This window comes from Zonotrichia albicollis, chromosome 1, assembly GCF_047830755.1.
Source record: "Zonotrichia albicollis isolate bZonAlb1 chromosome 1, bZonAlb1.hap1, whole genome shotgun sequence".
In the NCBI taxonomy this organism is placed as follows: Eukaryota; Metazoa; Chordata; class Aves; order Passeriformes; family Passerellidae; genus Zonotrichia; species Zonotrichia albicollis.
In genome coordinates, this window is record NC_133819.1 from 113085432 (window position 1) to 113105232 (window position 19801).

General features: G+C 40.5%; 1 long non-coding RNA gene across 1 annotated transcript; it reads left to right on the forward strand.

Moving 5' to 3' along the window:
• Positions 1-5312: 5312 nt before the first annotated feature.
• On the forward strand, positions 5313-12642 carry LOC113458659 (uncharacterized). Its single transcript, XR_003379134.2, has 3 exons — positions 5313-5754; positions 10568-10661; positions 11792-12642. It is a non-coding gene; the product is annotated as an uncharacterized LOC113458659 (long non-coding RNA).
• The last annotated feature ends 7159 nt before the right edge of the window (positions 12643-19801 follow it).

Genomic DNA, 19801 nt, shown 5'->3' on the forward strand with positions numbered 1-19801 from the left:
ACCAGGCCTTCTGAAGTTAAATGAGAATTTCAAAACACTTGATCCTGCAAATTATCCATGTATATGAAGGAGCCTAGGAATGTTCATGCTGAAGTTAGAGGAACAGCCCTAGTTGAAGAGATCGTCATACAGGTGGTTAGGCTTCAGGATACGAAATTTGGGATTTATTTGGCTGAATACCCCAGAATGCGTTGTTAACTTCTGTGACTCATCCAGGCTGTCTGAACTTTTCAATAGAAAAAAGGAAGCAATGAGCCGGTCAAAATATGGCAGAGCTACCTGTCTTGCCTTGAACAGAAGGAGTTTAGAAAGACTTTTTTAATATTCTGCTGATCCAATCCAATATTCTGCTGATCAAGTTGAGTTCAGTGACTGGGCAAAAACAGGAGAGAAAATGCTGGTTGTGGGATGCCATTCTTGCCAAACCTTTTCAGCCTCCAAGGAAGGCTTATTTTGGCAGAATGTTAAGCAATGCTTTTTGGACTGCTTTTTATTTGGGGAGGCTGATGGGAATGATGCTCCTCCCCAGGCACTGAACCATAAATATTTGACTTTTATACAACCAAAATTCCTGTGAGTAGACACAGAATAAGTGACAAAAACCCCAAGCTTTTACCAAACCCATGGAATTCATTTCAGCTTTGCCAGGTGTTTGGCTGTAAGACTGTGAGGTCCCATATTTAACAGCTCATATACTTTGCCAATAATATGTGAAGTGTTTCATTATCTTATACACTGTAGTTGGCACACAGCAGTTTGCAGACAAAGAGCAATGGTTTATGATATTTGTGGATTCCATGCACAGTTGTAGGCATGAAATGATGTGTGGTGTATGATAAGACAAATATATAAGAATGAAAGAGTTCACATAGCAAATATAAGGTACTTTCAAGTCTCTGATAACTAAAATGATAAAGTGCTAAGTAACATCAGTACTTTGATTTTTGTCTCCTTTTATAATTGCTCAGAATAAAAAACAAATAAGAGGCATGCCTTCAGCTCACCCAAGCTGTTCAAGGAGTACTTGGGGCAGATGAAGAGGTAATTAATTCCGAGGCTGCAAAATACCCAGATCTTTTTAGGATATTCATCCTAAAGTCCAAATTTTTCACAAATTAAAGCTTGATTTAGATGGACAAGCTTATGGAACCAGCTGCATACAACTGCATATTCACCCCATTTCCCAGTATCCAGTGAAGTATTTTGATCAGTATTGAAATAATTACTGCAAGATTCTGGTTGTAGTTTTGTGGAATTTTTTTTTCTCCCTGTGATGTTTTCACTGTTAGCTGCGTTTTAATCTTCCCAGAAAAAAAAAAAATCAAACAACTTGAAACTTTAACTACTTTTACTTTGATTGAGCAAATCTTTAATATGTTGCTTTGCAGCATAGCAGTGTATTTAAGTGTGCATATCTTTATGTATAATAAATGTTGTGCTGAGGTAGGGACCAGGGATGAAAAGCAACTGCCTATTTACACCAGCAACTCCCCAGGCATGGGAATCTTGTGTGTTGCAAGAGTGGCGACGCTTTCTGTGGCAGTGCTTGCAGCAGCCTGTGTGGTCTGCCCTGCTGGCCTGAGCAGCCCGTCTGAACTGGCAGGGGCCAGCAGCCCGGGAGACCTCGATGCCTGGGTGAGCCTTGCACCAGCCCACGGCAGAGACAGGGCTGCTCCCCAGCTGCAGCGAGCAGGGCAGCTCAGGGGGATCTGCTCTGTCTCACCAACTGCTGTGCAGAAAAGAACAATTCTGGGTGTCCAGAAGAGCAAGGAAGAGAAAGTTTGACTCTGAAAGGCAGAACAGGGAGATTCTTGCTTTCATGTCTTCTTCAAGGACTTTGGCTGGACTTTGGTGTGTTTTGTGGTGGTTCTGCTGCTGCTTAGGACCTATGACAGATGCACTTTTTTTTTGAGAACTAGTGAACCTTTCCATGTGAACAAGAAAACATGTCATTTGTCTGATGCTGAATTTCCATATTTTTATTATTCTCCCTGTTGAGGTGTCTCAGAAGTATGGAAGGTGATTTAAATGAAATTTTTATTGTCATTTCTAGTGAATCTTCTGTGCTATAAACACTGAAGGAAAAACTCAAAGGCCGTCCCATCCCCTGTGGGACTGAAGTCTGTTGTTAGTCATCTGACCAAGAAATGAGAACAAGACAAGAGTAACATTTATATGTATCTAAATTAGTAGATTATCAGCAACTGTATGAAGTTTAACAAAGACAAGTGACAGATTGTGCACCTGGGAGAAGGCAACCCTGGATGGAGAATGAGATGCTGGAGAGCAGTGCTGCAGAGAGGGACCTGGCGGTCCTGGTTGGTGGAAAGTTGAACATGAGCCAGCAGTGCCCTGGCAGCCAGGAGGGCCAACCCTGTCCTGCAGGCATCAGGCACAGCATCATAGCCAGGCAAGGGAGGGGATTGTCCTGCTCTGATCTGCCCTGGGGCGGCCTCACCTTGAGTTCTGGGAGTAGTTTCAGATGTCACAATGTTAAAAAAGATTTAAAGCTATTGGAGACATCAAAAGGAGTCTGTGAAGATAGTGAAGGGTCTGGAGGGGAAGCCGTACAAGAGCAGCTGAGGTGACTTCAGGGGCAGGTAGGTTGAGTATCAGGAAAAGGTTCTTCACCCAGAGGGTATTTAGGCAACTTCCCCAGGGGAAGTGGTCTCAGCACCAAGCCTGACAGAGTTCAAAAAGTGTTTGGACAATGCTGTCAGGCACATGATCTGATTCTTGGGCTTATCCTGTTCAAGGGCAGGAGTTGGACTTCCGTGATCCTTGTGCTTCTCTTCTGACTCAGGATATTCTATGATTCTATGATAACATCTGCTTAGATGCAGGTGGTCACTAAAATTGCATGTTAGAAGTTGTCTGAATTCAGTAGTTTCTAATTATCACAGAAATAGGCAGTTCTAAGAGATGCACATTTCTCTTTGTGTTTAAAAGACGCAAAACCCAAGAAACTTCCAAAAAGCAAAAATGTTTTGGGGAAAATGATGGAAATAAAGCTTTCCACTGAATCTGTCTTACTATGCTGACACTTTTGTGGCTAGTCTCCCCTCTAGTGACTGTACAGATACAGTTCATTCATATTCCTGACAGGACAGTTGTGAAGCCCTTTTTCTGGGACTGATGTAAGAGAAGACCACAGGATTCTGATTCCTGTATCAGCTTTCTGCATTTGCTGCTTAACCTCCCTTTTGAGGAAACTACCTTATTTGGAGAAAGTAGCATACACAGATCCAGATTCAGCAATGTTTTCTGGCTGATGTGGCAAAACACAGTTTTTATTCTTCCAGCTTCCACGGGGGAGTTCACTATTTTTGATTTTATCTCACTTGTCTGGACTCTTCCTGCAGTGGACAGACAGAAGCTTTCCACAGACATAAAAAATGATCCCCAGTTTGACTGTGGAAATCTGTGTTTAAAACAGGCATTGATTTAGAGAGGACTTTAGAGTGCCTTAACTGTTAGTCTATCATCTATTTTTTGCATGTTGGGCAGAAAATAATTCAGTATTGTCTAGCTTTTAGTAGTAATATATCATGATTAAGATGTTTATGTAGGATAAGGATAGCAGAAAAACTCTGAGGTGGCTTGCTGAGCCTTACATTTCTGAGTGAACTAACCCCAAAAGTGAATCAGTTACTGATACTCTCTGAACAAGGTGGGAAAGCCAAATCAAATCTGTTTGGGCCACAAGCTCTAAATAGCCTTTGAAAATATAAACATGAGGTAGATTATGGTTATTGTTAGTGAACTGGTGTTTTAATTTTGAACTACATCTTAAATGAGAGGAATGTCAGATGATTATTTTCTAACAGTAGTCATCTGTATGGAATTTCATTAAAATACTTGAATAATTTGAAAAATAAAATCATTGACATTTTATCAAATCTTTGCCTAAGACCTGAAGATCTGGTGGAATATGCAGTTTTCATGAAGTGAAATAGAAAGGCCAGAATACCATCTGCCTAAAACATAAACCTGTTCAATGCAGAGAACAAAACTACAGTTTAGGATTCCAGGTATTTGCGATGCGATTTCAGTATTTGTTCATCTTTTCTCAAAGACATCTATGCATGTAGAAGTAATAAGGCATGTCCTTGTTTTAGTGCACATCATTTTAGGTCTAGGAGTGCAGAGTGTGAAAATAAGTTTTTCTTATGTTGCATTTTAATCAGGATAAAATGACAGTTTTAGAGTTACAGAGTGCACGTAACAAGATAAGCAGTGCTGCTTCAGCACAACTTGCATGAATTGTTAGAAAGAGGTATGTACTTAGAAAGTAAATGACAGCCCTGAAGTTATGGTGTAATTGTAAAGCATTGGTGTACATTGGTTATCTTTTATATCATTCTTACAACCTTGGCATACATGGTTTACGTTCAAGAATTTAATTTCCTTAGTTTTATATTTTTGTACTTGTTAAAATCTGCCATATATCCAAGAAGGAGTATAGTCAATTAAAGAATTTTGTAAAACTTGGTATCTTGACAGCAGAAATTATTAGAAAAACAAACATTTGTATCAAGATTTTATTTACACTAATGTGCTCTCCATATATCGTCACATCTCTCCACTGTTGTTGTTGGGAGCTGTATATGCAGAAGTCAAGCAGAATTAAGCTTTCATGAGCAGATAATTAACAGATGAATGTATTATCTCTCTGTTTTGTAAATTAGATGTTGGTCTTAAAGAGTGGTTTCAGAAGCCCTGGTTATGTTTCCTTTTTTTCTTTTCAGCAAAATTTCATGTTCTTATGTGTTTTTCTTTTTTAGCTGAGTTTATAGTTTTTGAAAATATCAGTATGCTTTATGGTGACTGGTGATTTTTATTTAAACTGGTTCTACACATTGCCTTGAAATGTTCTTATATGTCAATGTAGCTTGGAAATATGATCCATTTCTTGAAGTGTAGCTAATAATGCTCTGGACTCTTACTATTGTAATGGTGTTAATTCTTCCCAGTCTCTGTTTTGCTGGTCTGGCTTGCGCAAAGAGTTTAAAAAGGCCAGGAACCTAAGACCACCGGCGTTGCAGGGAAATAACATCTGAAAATTCCCAATCCTACAGTCTGCCCTCCTGCTGCAGAAGAGCAATAACAGACTTGATTTGGGTTTATTTGTGGATGCCTATTTTATAAAAAACAACAAATCAAAGACATAAATCAGTGCAGATCTTATTGGACATTTTATCTGCTTTGTTTTGTTGGTTGCTGTAGCATGACTGATGGAGAAGGAGACACACTTGCTACTGAGAACATGTGTAACATTATTTTGTTTACTGTGGTACATTTCTGTCATTTTGCTTATATACTCAACACTTTCTCCCACCTTATGTTACTTTTTTCCTCCCAAATCTGCAGATTTTATAGTCATCAGTTCTTCTTAGTTCCCTCCCCCTCCGCCCCCTTTGGGTCAATCTTGCAGTTCCTATTCAGTCCTTACTTTGGAAAAAAGTTTTCATAATTTCAACAGGTGGTCTCCTGGAACCACCTCTTGTGTTTTGCCATACTGAGTATGATGTCTTTTACAGAACTGAAGCTGAAATCACTTGCTTGTTTGTCCAGGTACAAGGTGAAAATTGTACATCAAAATCTTTATCACCAATCAGGAAGTCCATAACCACTCTTTGAGTTTGCTCTGTTACTGAAGTCTCATTGAACTACGTGCATGATGAGAAGAGCAGTAAAGGGAGACTGCAAAGTCCATGCCCTCCTTTGAGAGACCAAAGAAGGAGGCACAGCAAGGTAATTTGGGACAGAGTAACAAGTCCACTATTGTTTTTTTTTCTTTTGTGTTGCATCAGCAGGTGAAAGGTGCCTTCTTTATTCAAATGATATAATGTGGAGATGTCCTTTGCACACGTACCTGTAATGCATGCGCTGTAGGGCTGGGGGAAATGAGATCCTCTGTTTGCTTTCATTTCCAGAATCTGCTCTGTTAAGTTGTCAGGTTCATTACTAGTTTCCTTGAATGCAGAAGCATTTCTTTTTTGCAGGTGCTTTGCTAAAATTATGTTTCATTGTAAAGAACAGGTCTTACCCTGTTTGTATTTTTTAAATCCTACATTCACGGGTGTAATCACATAAGCAATTAATAATAGCCAAACAGTTAACAGTAAAACAAGATGTTTTTGATTTGGATTTAAGTCATTGAAGAGTCCTTTGCTGAGCCATACAAAATGCTTCAATTGTGTGATTGTTCTAATCATTGCTAATGAAGTTGACACACCCATGATGTTGTTTTTGGCTTTGATACCTAAAGGACTTAGTGAAGCAGCTGGAGGGTTTGGTTGTGTTCCACATATCACAGTGTTGTGGGACACTAGGACAGTAGTTGCTTCAGGGAAGCAAGAGAAAATCAACACTGGAATCTTCAGTGTTCATCTTCACTCCCACTTCGATTCTGTTCTGGTTTCTTTTAGCTTCTCAATGCAGCAGCAGGAGACCATTATAATTCAGTCTGTGCAGGAAAAAATGAAATACTAAAAATTACTTGATCTCCATTTTTAAAGTATGTATCTGAGGAAAAATAGGTGATACTTTAGGGCACTTCAGTAAAGTGGTTTTACAAAATCTAAGTACTGGACATTTAAAGCTAATCAGGTTTAACCTGGGAATAAACTGAAAAATAAGTTATGCAAGGGTAAGCAGTTAGTGGAAAATTGCTAAGGTGTATAGACTGTGTATAAGGATGCCTTTAAAACAAGATATCTAAAAGATATGAGGTGTAATTCAACCAGTCTGTGTGATCAGGAGGCTGGTCCAAATGGAGATGGGTATTTCTGTCGAATTTCTAGGTTGTACCACATGAAAGCAGTAAGGAAAAAGGGAAGTTTTTTCTTTTTAAGTGACTAATACCTTCTGACTTTTCTGTCAAATAGGCCAAATATGGGTTGCAACTTGACAAGAATAATAAACGCTTAAACTTTATGGGTTTTTTGGCATATTTAATTCTTAACTAAAGAGTAGGCTCTCTTCAGGAAAAAAATGATAATGATGTCTAATTGTTAAAATGTGCTAGTTAGCACTGTTGAAAGACTTTGCTTAGATTGTAGTGTAGGAGAGGAGAGCTCCTTCCCTCTCTTTTTTTTAAGTTGTCCACATCCTGACCTCAGGCCTTACTGTTAAGAAACTGAAGAGTTCACCCTTTCTTTGCTCCTGCTGTCTGTTCAGGAAGCAGGAATAAGGGCCCTTCTAGATTATGCCAATGATAATATGGGATTTTGCTTCCCTTTCAGCTGGGAGAGACATAGCATCATCCTAGGGTCTTTTTGAGAGGTAATGTGCTTTTTTTTTCCTAGAAAAAATAGATTTTAAACAGATATAAAAAGAATAAAAGAAACAAAAAGACATAATTGAATATGTGGAAGTCATTATGAATAAGGAACATACAAAGGAGAATTAACTTTCACAAGATACATGCCAAAACCTAGCAAGGTACACCAAAAAGATTTTTAAGAAAATTATGAAAGATAGAAAAAGAAATAAATTAACTTCTCTATCTCAAATACATTAGAAGTTTAAAGTCTACTTCTAAATCTATAGAATATGAAAACAGTGTGAGAGCAGTTACCGATATTCTCTGTGGAGGAGCTTACAGCTATTGTAACATTTTTCAGGAGGGGAGGAAAGAAAATATAATAAAATTGAGTCAAAATAGTTTTAGGCTAAGTATAGCATAATTTTAATATTATTCTAAAGAAAAGCACTGCTTACAGAGTAGCTTAAATGACACAAATATGAAATTGCCAGATTTTTAACTGGACTATGCATCCTAGCTGTTTGAGGGTGGAAAGTGGCTGTTGTGCTGCCAGTCTAGAGTCTTTGGCTTTGTGGTAGGCAGACCTTTAGAAGCTAAGTAATAAAGATTAGGTGAGAAGGCACAGGCACAGGTATTATGAAAAATTTACATTGTGGTTTTGTAGCACTGCCTCGCTGTTCTACCATTTTTTTGGAAGGAGTTAACGTAGACTGGTTGGATGCTGTGAGCTGCTCCAAGAAACATGATCCAAAGTCATCACCATTCCTCTTATAAAATTATGATGCTGTTCAGTAAGTGGGAAAGTTCCCTTCTCGGAATGATGTGAGAAGTAAAAATGTAACTTTGCAGAGTAAAGGGTTTTTCCGCTAAAGTCTTACTAGCTTAGTCTGCATACATGGGCCTATTGCTGTATTTATGAGAGGATGAAGGACAAGGTAGGCTTGTTCAAGAAGAAGGTCCTTTACAGGTCAGCAGAAAAAAGCTCATAACACTTAAAAGACTGAGCTATAAAGTGGTAGATGAAATTCTATGTTAATAAATGCAAAATAATCCACTCAGGGTGGAAAGCCAGCTGTGACGGTACGTTATGCAGTGCTCGACTCCACATGAGCTGCTGCTGTTCAGGGAAGTCACCTTGAAATAGTTGCAGGCAAGTCTATGCAAACCTTAGCTCATAGCCAGTCATAAAACTAAGTAAATTTTAGGAATGTATAGAAAGGGGACAGACAAGTAAACAGAAAACATCCCTGACTTTGCTTAAATGAAGGGTAGATTTCTTGTTCTTTGTAACAAGGCAAGTGTGTACTAAGGGTTACTTTACAGTTATGTACTGAGTGTTTTCACAGTAAGCCAATGCAATTTAAAAACAGCAGACCCACAGAATGACACAAGTGTAAAAATGTCTAAATGAAACTTTTCCCCCCTCAAAAATGAAGTTTTTTGAGGTCACATTGCAAGTTGCTTTTCCAACCCCTGCAGCTGTGGGATTCACAGCCTCCTACTTAAAAGAATTGTTATTGATGTGTCATACCATAACTACCAAGAAACATCAAGCTTTTGGGAAAATAGTCTAGTGAGCAGCCCATAATCCTTACAGAACCATTTCAGTATCTCTCAGCACCTAAAATTGTCAGTGATCCACCAAACAGGCAAACATCCCTGTATTTTTGACACATAATGGTATGGAGTGATGTTTAAAAATTATCTATATTACAGGTTACAAGCTAACTCTAAAAATTGATTTGTGGCAAATGACACTTGATGTGCAAATCATTAGTTTAATGTTAATTTTTGTTACAGATGAAAGATAATGAAAGATGCAAGGTGAAAAATGTCAGTAAGGTTTTCTTGTGAGGGAACAGAGACATATAGTCATGCAAATGTCATGCATATTACCCAGAATTTTATAAATAGTTACCTTAGCTTTCTTTTCTCATTCCCATGCTTTTGGGGATTTGAAGAAGGTCCATGTCTCCCTCTCCTTCCTGTGCAATAAATAGTGAAGAACATGAATATTTTCCTGTCCTGGGGCAGTCCTTTGAGTTAAAATAGGAGAGACATTGTGTCAATTATTGTTTCAGCATCTTCTTCTACATTCACAAATGTATCCTGGACAATATTTGGTGGTTTCAGATTTGAAGGATTTGAGTTAGCCAGAAGGATTAGATTATTATACCCAATTCCTTAATGTCAGCATAGATTCTGTCGGCTCTGGCAGAAATGGTGAGGACAGTTGTCCTTCCCTGTGCTTCAGATCTGACTGTTACACAACTTTAGGAGTATCCATCAGTTTAACTAACTAACTAACTAACTAACTAACTAACTAACTAACTAACTATATGCATATAGAAATAATGAGATCTGTATCCCTTGTTTGTTAACCCTGGACTACAAAAAAGTTGGGAACACATTATGATGTCTGTTGCCTTAGCAGAAGTTGCAGTAACTCTGTTTACTTAGCATTACTTTTTTGGATGGCCATATTGACTGCTCAGTTTGACTGACATCAAACTCAGGCAGAAAGTTTCCAAACTGAGGCAAGCTCTGCCAAAACAAAAAGAATTCTGTTATTGTTGAACTCTAGATGCCTAACATGCAACTCTCAAACAGCAGTGCTGTATTTTGGGAAATACTGAACAACTGGGACCCAGAAACAGGCAACAAAAAGACTTCACTGGCTCCAAATGGCAAATTCCCTTTCTCTGAGAGGGCAAAATGGAAGGAAGTAAGGGATATTTACAGAGAGTGCTTGTTATTCCTTCTTCCTTACACATTTCTAAATATGCAGTTTCCTATTTGGAAGGATTTCTTAGCTAGGTAGGACTTATATTTCTAGCAAGTGTTTAAAATAGATGAAAAAAAAAGAGAGAAATAAGATCAGTGAGGTTAGTGAGAATTAGAGGGATTCTAGAGGCATACCAGCCAACTTTAATTATATTTTGTAATTTACTGTAAATACCATTATGGTATTTTCAGATACTGGGGGGAATTCTCCAAACTTTTGCTCAACTAACTTCCATGGGAATTCATGTGAATAATGACCTTAACTGATATGATATGGAATTAATTATTGTTGTACTGGATACCTTGTCAGCCTGTCTAGTACTACCACAGATTTTTGCATGTGCTAAGCTAGGCCAAACATTGAGAAATGAAGCTACATCAAGATGCTTTGCTTTTCCTTCATCCTAAGGACTGTATACTTCTAGAAAGCACAAAATTCATGCCTAGACCTGAAAATGACCAAATCACTCACCTTCTTTTTTTTCCCTCTTCTTTTTCTGATTAACATCCTAGGCGTGTTGTTCATTAATTCTTGGCATCTGCTTTTGTCACTTCTTGGGATGAAAATCTATGAAGAAAAATGCCTCCCTACTTAATAATTTTTCCAGTAAGTTCTCTCTTTCTGTCTTTGTTAATTTCTGTTTATTTAAGGAGTTACCAAGGTGTTGTAAAGGTTAACTCATAACTGGGAGTCTGGGGCTGTACGATGTGACATGAGGACCTTGTCCACTCTGAGATGCAAGCAATGTATGTATGTAAACAATTTTGTTGCTGGCACTGTGGTAGCTGGGAGGGCTGTGCTTCTCCTAGTGGGAGCATGAGCAAGGCAAATGGAAGAGGACAGGTGCTGAGCACAGCAGTTCTGGTATCAGCAAAGTTTGCATCTGTGCTTGCAGTCTTGCCTTCAAGGGCTTAAAATTCAAACAGCTATTGAAGAAACAGACATGTCTCAAATCAAATAAAGCCAGAGTGTAATTAAATAATAAAACATGACAAACAGTGCATTTCTAGGGAATTACAGCATGCCTTGGGTGGAGTTATAAGGCATGAGGCCAAAGGTTGCATGGCTTTAATCATCCAAGAGGCACAGAAAGCCCCTGATGCTGACAGAACTAGAGAAAGGAAGAGTGGGGTGGTGTGGGCAGTCTTCCTGCATACAGTTTAGAAACCAAGCTTTGATTTTATGCTGTTTAGAGGGTATGTAACTGCCTGTATCTCTTGCATGCCTCTTCTGGCCTCAGCTGGTTAACCTGCTAAGACTGCAGAATGATGCTGGCACATGCAACCAGCTAGTTCAGCACCTGAGTACCTCTAATGAGTGGAGCAGAAAGTCTAACACTGCATCAGGGCAGTTTTATCCAGCCCCTGTGCCTGGGCCAGGATTTCCATGAGTAGAGCTCAACAGCAGTGACAGCAGCTGCTAACTTTGGTATGGAGAATGGGGAACTGGGAGAAGGAGAGGATCCCTGGGGTGCTGTAAGCTGGACTGCTGAGGGGGTCAATGCTGAGGCTGAGGCTGGGGAGCCTTGAGATGATGTGTCTGGGGTGACAGACATTTTATGACTGTGGGCTTGGCCAGAGCAGCCCAGAGGATGAGTTGGAAGCCAGAGCTGTATTTTCCAGTGAGGCAGAACAATTAATGAGTGAGACGATTTCAGTGCTTTTCAACATGGATGATTAAAATATGAATCTGATAGCACTCTGTGTCCTGATGGCTTGTGTTGTACTTCTGTACAGGGGGCTGTGAGAATTCAAGGAGCTGTGGGTGAGGTGGCCAACTTCTTCCTCTTCATGCTCATCTTTTCCAAGTGACCTTCCAAGGACCTGAAGCTTTACCCAAGAGGTAGGTATGAGGAGATGCTTGCAGGTGCAGTGTTTCTCTTCCCCTGTGCTCTTCCTGTTCTTCTGGCATTTGGCTGGAGGGAGAGCAGACTTCAGCAGAGACATGAGAACCACAGCTGGCGCAGGATGTTGTCTCTCAGCGAGGGGCAGAAGCCAAACCCAGCGCTCTTGCTGCAGTGGCAGCTCCCAGGAGGGTGGGGAGTAACAGGCTCTTGGAGAAGAGGTCTTGTGAGGTGGGAGCCTTTGTGTCATGCTGGTAATAAAGTCTTCAGAGACAGAACATGCTGATTCACAGAAACTGAGACTGTTTGTGGGAAAGAGTTGGCTTTCACAAATATCTTAACTTGAAAACTCTTGTGGAAATAAACGTTTGGAACCATCAGAATGTTTTGGTAGTTTCTAACTGAATGGCTTTCTCATTTAAAAATACTTTTTGTTTTGAAAATTAAACCTAATAACATATTTAAGAAGTCGCATTAATAGATATATTTTGAAATTGTCAAAGCAAAATGCTGACCTTGAACTCCAGGGTTTTTTCCTTCACTCCAGCTCTTTAGCTTTGAAAATTGCAATAATTTAAAACTTTCCTCCCACTTTGAAGTGGGATATTGATATGCAGAAAACTGTTTACAGGGAAATTGTTTCTCTCTCAGCTTAACATAATGGACTGTGTCACTTTAACATGAACTAGCCCCATTTAAAAACAACAAATTTCTAATAAATTCACTTTAAAAAGAAATAAAACAATTCTATTGCTACAAAGACACCTTTTACAGTCACAATTATTCTCCCACAAGTACAGGCAGGTTTTTTGATTTTAGGCTTAAAATGTTTACTGATGATTGTAATGCACTCAAAAGAAACGAAATACAGATGGTTAAGTTTGAACAATGTTTTTCTCACACAGTATTTAACGCTCAAGAAAATCATAAAACAAAGAAGTCCCAATTCAGTACTGTGCACCATGTCCTGCTGATGTGTTTATTTCCGTTGCCTGGATTTTAATCACTGGGATGTGCTCACTTCAAATGTGATGCTAAACATTGCCTGTTATTATAATGCATTTCCCAGGAAAGTGCATTTTGACTAGCATGCAAAGTGTAGAAGAAAACTTAGGGGGATTGTTATATTTTTTTTTTTAACATGGCCAAAAAGAAAAACAATGGTTCATTCTTTGAAGCCCTGTATCCTAAGTCCTACTTACACTGTTACCAGTTTGGCAAAGGGAAAGGGCCTTCAGAGGACTGTGAGTTATGGTTGTACCTACAGGCTCACAGTTCCAGAGGGCCATACTCTGAATTCACGTCCTCACAACTCACTGTCATCCTTTCTGCCCCCACTGTGCCAGGAAGCTTCATGTCATGGCTCATAGCCTTACCCATGTGCTCAGTCAGCCTTGCAGGGCCCAACACCTTGTCCCCATCTGCTCTGTGCTGACATTAAAGACACCACTATGCTCTTTCCTAGGAGTAGCTGCAGAGTCCTTGGCTATAATTAAGTCCCACAGTAACCATGGTCTAGCAAGATTTGAATCAGTCGTTGACTTCCAGTGGTTGTGTTTTGGTGGTGATGGAGATTTCTGGGGCACTGGCTGAGTTACATGGTGAAACCCTGACAGCGATGTCATTAGGACTCACTGGTTCAGCTTGTATGATAGAAATGCTTCTCATCATAGTGATGTGGAGGTGACATAAGATGTATAGAACAGATACAATTGTTGGATTTGGTGTTTTTTTTAAATTTTATTTTATTTTATTTGTAACATTCGTAGCACCTTTATAGTACTATATATAGATTCAATATATTGCATTAAAATCATGGTGGAGGGTGGGTGAAGGGTAAAGCAGAATAGCTATGGTGCAAAAGTAGCACCTTTCCAGCTTGTCTGTATTATTAAAACCAGGACAAATCTTATTTTTTCTATTTACTAGGACTTACTAGAACCTTGGTATCAGCTCTGACTCAGACAAGAATGAAAACTGTTCATCCTGTGACTCTCCCCACTTTTAGTGCCCTTCAAGTACTTTTTACCTGGGAAACTTTATGACAGCAATATCTTGCAACATAAAACATTATTGTCCTACATTGTATGCTTGGGACTTACCTTTACAGCAGAACACCAAAAGCAGCAGGTTGGCACATTGGCTGCTGAGCTGCCTGGGTGCTCCACGTCGTTTGTCCCTGTTACAAGTGTTACTGAAGCCCAGCACTCACTGCTGAGTGTGGAGGTACAGAGACAGAAGTGCTGTTGGCAGACATCACCAGCTAGTTGTTTTTGTCTGTGATTTCATGATGTTTAAGACACAGCGGAGCTTTTTTCTCATTAGTAAGGTCAGTATGCAGAAAACAGATCTCATGAAGTCCTGGTGTACTGTGTCACCCTGTTCCGTCTTCATTTCAACATCACCCACTCCCACCTTGCCTGAAAATCACACACTCTGCAGGATGCCTGGGGAAGACGGATTGTTTTCATTTGCAGGGAAGTTTGCAGCAGAGCACTTTTAAAATGACATTGTAAGAAATTGCTACAGTGCAAGACCTGCTCTGACTTTTATTTATGTAAAAAGAGATCTGGGTTAGGATTTCTATTTGGAAGAAACCCACGATTTTACTGGGACAGGGAGGCTCATTCTTCTCTCTTGGCATGCCATGCTCTCTGCAATCTATTTGAGAGGCAATAAAGGAGGTAATAAAGTGGCAATCAAAAACAATGCTTCAGTAGTCCTGAGCCACAGTTTGTGGGATTTCATTTGGAACTTATTTACCTAACCCACTCCCACACATCTATCTATCTTAGGCACCTACAGGAGTCATCTCTTTGGAGGGCTTGACGCTGTCAAAAGGTTAAATTTAGTTCTCAGAGCAGTCTGGAATACTTTATTGTTGGGAAGGGGAAGTGCTCAGAGGTAAGGGTATATGGGCACTGCAGGTACAGAGACAGCAATAATGACTCAGTATTCAGGAGCAATGCATTTCCATCACTGCCACAGCGAACCAGATTAACTGATCTTCCTAAGAAGAATCCTGGATTTCTCAGGAATATGCTGGGACTGGAGGATTTCTGGCTACCAGATTTGAGTGAGAATTTTTCTTGTCTTGGCATCACACCGTGCTGAACTACAGCCAAGTGGTATCTAGGGTGGTCAGAACTGTGAGTGTTTTGGATGCTCTGATGTAAAAAGCAGGGGTGCCCAAGTGACTTACCTCACAGCAGCAGAGTGTACCTTCTGGGGCCCCTTCCAGCCTTAATTACTCTGTGATCCTGGGATCCTACATTTCCCAGCTGCAGAGCTGTTGCTGCAGCCCTAGGTAATGCCTTCCTTCACCCCACAGCTGCACCCACATAGGACAGTGCTGATACTGACAGTGGTGCTGCTCACCTGCTCGTACATGTGAGCAAAGAGTTCAGAGCAAAGCTGATGCAGTATCTTTTACTGACAGGCATATAATACAAATGAGACATGAGCTGATCATATTTTTTTCACATTCATTACTTTACGTATTTTAAAAAGGTGCTTTTCACAGATCTTTTCTCTGGATGTTGATTAGGAACCATTCTGTAAGCATCACAAGGCTTCCTGATTACTTATTTGCAGCTACGTATGAGGCCTGTCGAAGTTATGTTTCTGATTGAGCTGGGACAAGTTCACAGCATGGCTGGCTTCCATAATCCTGTGTGGATATGCTGGATGCTTTCTCTTATTCCTCAGGATGGCAAGAATGACATATGTTTTCTTGCAGGTTTTCATGACAGTAGATACTGACCTGGATGCGACAGAAAAAAGCTGAAGAGAGGCATGAATGAACTTAAAATTCAAAATAATATGGACAGAAGAGGCTTCTTTCCCAGTTTTCTCTACTTTACAGCACTTCTCTGGAAGTTCTTTCCGTTTCCTCTCTCTATTTTTGCACGTGTCTTCTGTAGGGCAGGTATGTGTTTAAAGGGCAGAGCTGAACAGATAGCAATAGAAATCCTCATCCTGTGAGCCTACCTTTGCAATAGGTTTTTATGTGCAAAGGTAACCTTCTGTCTCTGGAGACTGATAGATTTAAGGTCCTAGGCCAATTGTTATACACACTGTTGGAAAATTGGGACACGGTTGGCCATGACTATGAACTTATGCAGAGCATTTAAATAAATTTTCATTATTCCAGAATAAGGGTGGAATTCTGTGTTGCTTGCTGTAGTAAAGTCCTGCTGTTCAGCTGAGTCAGTGTAATGGACAGTTGCCTGAATCCATTTAGAAATAGAGGGCCAAGAAGATTATCTCCTCTTTATTAGCTTTCTTCCTTGCTGTGGGATTTCAGCACATCCCAATCTTGAATACATTTCTCTTTGCAACATACTTTTGGATGGAAGAAAATATTATCTTCCCAAGTCTGCCTACAGGGAATTGACATGGGGAGAAGTGAAAACTTCAGAACATTCAGGTTTCCAGTGGTACAGGTGGGCCCTGACTCAGGTAGCTGAACATTTTTTAAAAATGCCCCTAGAGATATCTCTCTGAAAATGAGCGACGTGGCAGAGCAGGGACTGAACCCGCCCTGGAGTCCCAGATGCTTAGCTAGTGCTGCAAATGCTGGCTTTCCCTTCCTGTTCTAACACTGTACTTAGTCCTGTCACTGCTGCCTTTGATTTAGAAGGCCCACTCTGAATAGAAAGACTGTACTCAGGGTGAGTAATGGTGGTGAAATTCGTCTTTTTAGTAGTTGATTTTTAAGCCTGAAAAATCTGGCATATTCACAAACCGTGAATCAGTGCATCCAGCTACAGATGTTATCCTCTGGAAACTGAGGATCCTGTACCCAGCCGTACTGTCGTTGAACTACAGAAATGCTCTCAGAATGTGATTCCTGTTTCTACGACATCCAGAAGACAGTTGCTTTCTCTTTGTAGAAGCAAAAGATCAGAGGAGGTAAAAAGCAAACTAGAATAACACAAAGGAAGGGGAAAAAAAATGTGTTCAAAAGACCTCTGTCTCTCCCCAGCTTCCTGTTCCCTCCCCCTGCCCCCTGCCTCCTCTTTCTTCTGTCTCTAAGGGTTAAATATGCAGAGGGAAAAAATTGCTAGACTTTATGTCTGTGCTTGGTGGGAACTATTAAATTACAGCTGGATGTTTTTAATTATGCCACACATAAATGCCTGAACACAACAGCGTTTTAATCCAAATGTGAGCCTCATTTATGTGTGTTCTGTGTTTGCTCTGAAATGCACTGGCTGGCACTTGTTTGTGGTGGCCCCTTTGTGGCATTGTAACAGTGTGTGGGGTTTTTACCTCCCCCCCCCTTTTTTTTTTTCCCAAGTGCGAGGATGGGAGCTAGTGCTGGCGAGGGGGAAAGGAAATGGGTAATAAAACAGAGAGCTAAGCGGCTCACTGGAGCCAGCGATGCTGGGATCTGGTTAATTGCTCCGAAATGAAAAAGATTCGGGGGTTTTCATGAAATCCCATAGGTGCATTTGCCAAGCCTCAAATATTAGATTGAATTACAGTTTCTAATTCCTCCCCCCCTTTACCCACAGCCATATGTCTTATTTCTTTCTAAAGCTTGTCCACTTTTCAGAGCAATGAATGTAAGAAGGAAGCTGAGTAAGGACCGCTTGCCTGCTTGTTTTACACCTTCCCCACCTACGTCTTTTCCTAATCCTACCTTTTATTAAAAACAAGGAATCTGTCTCTCTCTCCTCCAGTGTATCCTGATCTGTTTGTGGATTTGAGGTTGAAATGTTGCCTATATATTTTGCCTTGCAAGGGGCTGCGGGGAGGGCGTGCTGAGGAACACTGTCTCTGTCCCTTGTTCTCCACACCCACGCACTAGCTAAGCATAATATAATCTTTTTCTGCATAGCCACCAAGACTTGTTTTTTTTTAAAGGGCTTTGACCTGTCCCTCTCGTTTTCAGAAATAATTTTACATTGGCAGCTAGTTGTGCCAGCATTTTTACTATCCCACAAAGGGATTTCAGCACCTGATTTGTGGGTGTAAGGGGACTTCACTGGGAAATGACGTCAGTGGCGTGGCTTGGAGGAGTAGCTGTCTCCGAGATCAAATCCTTAAATGGTAGGATTGGCACCAACAAAACTGAAGTTAGAGCTGAGACTCTCCTGTGTATAAATTATATCCACAAATCAAGATGCAAACCCCTTTTCTGACAGTTATTGTTTTGTTAACCAGTGAACAATGTATATTTTCTTAGCCTGGACATTTTGAGATTATGAAAAGTGCACCTTGGTCATTAGGCTGGTATCTGATCCAATGTTTCTCCTTTTGTGAGGAACTGGAAATCTTTCCTCTTTCTTCCACCCTGGAGCTGGGAAGGCTTTCTGAGTCACCTAGTTATGTCCCAGCCTTGGAATGGCCTTTCTGCTGGAAATTTCTCTGCCATGTTTTTCTGAGCTGATTTTGCTGGCGCTCTCAGCATCACTCCACAGTCACATAATTCTGATGTATTTCTTACTCAGGGACCCTTTTTTATTTTTTATTTTTTGCCTTCTACTTTTGCTTAAATTTTCTTGTGTTTTGGGTAAAGGTGATTTGGCATGCTAGTGTCAATTGGCTGGCTCAGTCCCTCTGTCCTCCTGGAAGCTGTTTCCTACATTCCTGTGTTATTTCTCACCTTCCTCATACCATTTATTGGTGGAAGTTCTGCTGGAAAGGAGTGTGTGAAATGTTCCTTCCAAATTATGCATGCACATTAGCAACTAAATGTAAGTTCCTACTTTCAGTCTGCTGTGATTATTTAAAATAATTAAAAATTAAGAGCCCCATTTCCCAATCAAAGGCAAGAAGGATTTGGCCACCATTTAACTGGCAGTGTTTACCCAGCCCCTCATGCAGCCTCTGCTGTTAGGCACTAGTCTGGGCTGCCCAGCTTAAGAGAGCAGAGCAACTAAGGGCATGCTTGAGTAAAGCATGCTTTGATACTTCTGCTGTTTCCTTGTACGTGATCTCATGATGCATTGCTGTGGGGAGATCTAACTGTTCTGCCAACTTGTTTTCAAGAACTGTTTTCAAAGGGAATGGTTTTAAATTGCTCACTTGGGGGGTCATTTATTGTCTATTTTTTTCTTTTTTAGTGCTGGGTCCTCAGGCGTTCGAGGGTGAAATCTCTATTGTTCACCCCACCTCCAGAATGATCAGAAATCATGGATTTTTACTTAGCCACCCACTGTCTTTTGACCTGAATACTTCAATTTTTCTTTCCCACCCAGTGCCTTCCTAATGCTAGCCACAGTCTTCCCATCTTGCTCTCACCCTGTAGGGTAAGGAAATGTGGTTTCATCCATGAATGACATTAATGCCATTGTGTGAATCATTAGTGGATCCAGCATCACAAGCCCTAGGGGATCAAATACTTGCAAACCACTAGAGAGAAATTCTAATATCAAATACGTGGCAGGAATCGTCCTAGTTCGAAGAAAACAAAACAACCCTCTTTAATACCCAGAGAAGGTCATGGTGCTTAGAGAGACAAGAGCTTGTGTAATAGCCTCGAGGGACCCAGAGGCAACCATCCTGCTTCTCTCTCCTGTCTGTATTCCCTCTTGCCTCCCCTCCCCAGGCAGCTCCCTCTCCAACAGGCTAACCAGATCCTTCCCACTTGTGGCATATAACAGCAGCATTTGAAGCCCTGACTAGGCTGGTGCCTTGTTCTTCCTCAAAACAAACAAACACAAAGTCAAGACGAAGCATGACTAACTCAGAAAAAATAAAAATTAATAAAGGCAGAAATTGAGCTTTTGTGGTGGGGTGGGAGAAATAAAACTGAACACCTGCTGTTCTGCTGTGGTGCCATCCGAATTGCCCTGGAGGCTGCTGTTAGTTCTGCCTTTGCAGGCCTTTGTGCCAGTGTTTCTGCTTTGCCTTAGCACTTGTAGAAGACAGCACAAGAGCATGGGATTGTCTC